The 4,002-nt window shown below is 47.2% G+C and overlaps 1 non-coding gene across 1 annotated transcript; it reads right to left on the minus strand.

Annotated features, from left to right (window-relative positions):
* On the minus strand, positions 1-82 carry TRNAS-GCU (transfer RNA serine (anticodon GCU)). Its single transcript has one exon. It is a non-coding gene; the product is annotated as a tRNA-Ser (tRNA).
* Positions 83-4,002: the final 3,920 nt, after the last annotated feature.

The following is a 4,002-nucleotide window of genomic DNA, read 5'->3' on the forward strand; positions in this document are numbered from 1 at the left end:
CGACGAGGATGGGATTTGAACCCATGCGTGCAGAGCACAATGGATTAGCAGTCCATCGCCTTCACCACTCGGCCACCTCGTCAGCATGCTGCTGCTCCTCCTGCCACAGAGTTGGTTCTCCTGGCTCTGCCTCTTCCCAGTTTGTTGCCCACCCCTAACTACACCCTTGCATCCACCACTTCTCAGCTGCTCCCCACTGGCATCAGCCAGCTGCTCAGTTAGCCATCACTGTCTCCATTCCTGTCCTTTGGACATGGGTTGTTATGATTCCTCCCAGCTCTGCTGCCATCTCCTGCTCGACAGTGATTCCCTGCTCTGTAAGCAGATTCACATACAGGATACACATCTTTGCTTTTCCTGGGTCTCAAAGGAGACCGCTTTACCAAACTTCCCTCCCTTTTCTTCTCCCATTACATTCGGGCAAATACTGTCCTGGCTGTCCACAGAGAATAACTTTCTGTTCAGCTGGAAACACAAGAAAGCAGGAGTGTTAACTCAGTTACTAGAGAGGAAGGAAGAGAATGACAAGACTTAACCATGATCCAAGGGAACACCGGCCAGCTGTTAACTATTAGCTTAAAAACTGACCTTTGAAAATTGTAGCTCTGTTCCTAAAGGTAAGGACAGGCTCATGTGCTATGCAAAGTCTAGGGTGAAACAGACTCCGGGGACCATGGGCAGGGTGTGTAGGGGGAAGGGCCAGGTGATGCTAGCCAGGGCAGTTATGCCCATTAGTATACTCAGGACCCTGACAGTGCTCTCTATGTAATTATTTCTATCATATGGCAATAGTACAGTATTGCTATATTTTTATAGCACCCTGGATGGAACTGTATGTGAAAAACCTGACAGGGCAACCTGACAGGGCACGAGATGGGTGAATCAAAAAAAAAAAAAATACAGTAAAATCTATTTATAATAGTTTTGACTGTTCCCTAACTGCAGCCATCTGCACAACTCATTAAAGCTCCTGGAAAGACAGCACTGCATTCCTGATCCAGGGTGCGATGTACTGTTCTTCATGGATGATGGGACGATGTGAACCGAAGACGACTGCTGCTGGTGCTGAAAACCACGCAGGATATTAATAGTTCAGAGCTGCTTCACTTTGAACAAGTTCAGCAATGTGGAAGTTCACACACTTGCAGCGCACACTGTTCCTTTTTTAGACAGTCAGAGCAGGTTTGAAGGGATTTTTTATTTAGACCTACCCTCATTAAAATCAGTACCAACCCAGAAGCAGAGACAAGGAAAGAGAGGGAAGAGACGTACACCCCACTTTAAGCCCATCTTCTGTCAACTGCATGTGAAAAAATTGAGAGTAAGCTACGTTGAAATTTAGACATGGCTATACCAGACAGCTTCTGTCAGTGATAGATATTTATTCTTTCTTAAGTAAGCATAACTGTAGTGACAATGAGCTGGTGCAATTCAGGATCCCAAGAGTGGCAAAGAAGTCAAATAGCAGGATCATAATCCTGTGATTCAAGATAGAATTTGGCCGCTTTGGAGCTTTGCTTAAAAGAGTCCTATGGGATACCATCCTGGAGAAAAGAGAGTTTAACCAGAAGAGCCAGTTGATTCTCAAGGATCACCTCCTCTAAGCTCAATAAGGATCCATTCCAACGAGCAGGAAAATAAGCACAAGTGGTAGGAGGCCTGTGTGGATGAATAAGGTAGACCTGACAAAATTCAGTTATGAAAGAGGAGCACACAATGGAAAGCAGGGTTAGGTGACCCAGAAGGAATACAGAGACGTTGTCCGAGTGTGCATCTATGGGGTAGGAAAGCTGAAGCCCCCCTGGACGTGAATCTGGTGAGGGACGTGAATCTGGTGAGAGACATGAGGCCCAACAAGAAGGGCTTCTAAAGGTATGTCAGCAGCAAAAGGAAGACTAAATAAAATGTGGGCCTTCTGCTGAACTGGGCAGACGACCTGATAAAAAAGGACATGGAGAAGCCTCAGATGCTGAATGCCGCCTTCGTCTTGGTCTTTATTGGTAAGATTTTTCCTCGGGAATCCAAGGCTTTCAGTGGGAAATTCTGGGACAGGGCCAGTTGACAGGCTGGAGAAACAGGCTAACAGGAACTTCACCAAATGGAAGGATGAAGTCCTGCACCTGGGCAAAAATTATGCCATGCACCAGTACATGCGAAGGGCAGGCTGCCTGGAAAGCAGCTTTGCAGAAAAGTATCTGGAGGTCCTGGTGGACATTAGCCGGCAATGTATCCTTGCAGCAACAAAGGCCAACAACATTCTGGGGTGCATTACGAAAAACTTTGCCAGGAGGTCATGAAAGGTGAACCTCTATGCCTCACTGATGAGACCACATCTGGAGTGCTGTGTGCAGTTCTTTGCTCCCCAGTACAAGAAAGACGTGGTCATCCTGGAGCAAGTCCAGAGCAGGGCCACAAATATGACTAAGGTATTGAACAACTGTCATACAAGGAAAGGCTGGGAGAGATGAGATTGTTCAGCCTTGAAAAGAGAAGACTCAGGGATCATGTTATACATACTTAAATACCTCATTTAGGAGACCCAAGAAGATGGATCCAGACTCTGCAGTGGTGACTAATCAAAGGACATGGGATAATGGGCAAAAACTGAGATACAGGAGATTCCCCTTAAACATAAGATGAAAAAAATATTTTTACTGTGAGAGTGGAACGGATTACACAGACGTGGAGTCTCCATCCTTAGAGATATTCAATATACACTCGGACATGGCCCAACGCAACTTTCTCTAGCTGCCCCTGCTTTGGGCAAGGGGGTCTCAATGGGAACGCTGAGCATTGATGTTCCTTGTATACGCATAGCAAGTCTGGTCAATGCAGTCACAGAGACATTTTTCTCACCATGAAGGAAGCACCTCCACTGGGCCAGATGACTGGCACGCTAAACCATGTTGATTAAATCAGAGACAGACAAGAAACAGTCTCCATGGTGACCCAGCTAGTAGCTTTCCCAGTCACCTGCCCTGTCCCATCAGGACAAATACTATTCTGGTTCCAGTGACCACAGACAAGGTTGGAGTGATCAAGAACTCAGTCCCACTGCAGCCCTCCACGGCAATCTCACCTACTGCTTCCTTAGTCTTCCCAGAAGGACAGTCCCGTAAGGTCCAAGTGAAGTGCTCCTGGCTGCCATTTAAGCCCAAGATGATTTGCTCATCTTCAGGAAAGAGGTCTGTTTGCCACCTCACTGAGCTCTTTTCCCAATGAACCCCTACAGCAAAGTACTATGTGTACGATGGAGGAAGAGGCAAAAATATGCTTCAGCACATAGCCTAACAGCAAATTTACTCATCTTTCCCCCTGAGGGTAGATTCCCGGGGGTTCTCCCAGGTGGATTTATGTGCCAGAGAAAGGTGGGAAGTGAACAAATAGAGCTGTTGTAAGGGACATGTCAGCTTGGGAGAAGTGTAAAGATGACAGACTGAGCTGGGGCTGAGAGACAGGAAGTGATTTTAGGAATGGCACTGCATTACTGCCATCCCAGAAATGGATGGGATGGTGCTCAGCCCTTTCAAGCTTGTCAGGTGATTCTGTGATGGCTGCCTGCACCTAAGACCTCCTCCGCTCTGTTTAGACCTCCTGGAGAGCCTAGACTATTGCAGGATGGAGTAACAGAGGTGACCTTAAAATACTTCCATCTCTTTCCTTCAAGTTTTCATATGGGCCCTGGATTTTCTATTTCTCCTACATCACACGCTTAGAGAATCACAAGATTGCTGAAGTTGAAAGGGAGCTCTGGAAGTCATCCAGTCCAACCTCCCTGCTCAAGCAAAGCCACCTAGAAGCTACCCAGGGCCATGTTCAGGTGGCTTTTGATTGGTTCCAGGGAAGGAGGCTCCACAACCTCTCTGGGCAACCTGTGCCACTGCTCAGTCACCCTCACAGTGACAAAGTGTTTCCTGATGCTCAGGGGAAGCCTTCTGTGCTTCAGTTTCTCCTCTTGCTGCTGGTCCTGTCACTGGGCACTACTGAAAAGAGACAGCCTCC

Source organism: Phalacrocorax carbo, chromosome 16 (assembly GCF_963921805.1).
Source record: "Phalacrocorax carbo chromosome 16, bPhaCar2.1, whole genome shotgun sequence".
Lineage (NCBI taxonomy): Eukaryota > Metazoa > Chordata > Aves > Suliformes > Phalacrocoracidae > Phalacrocorax > Phalacrocorax carbo.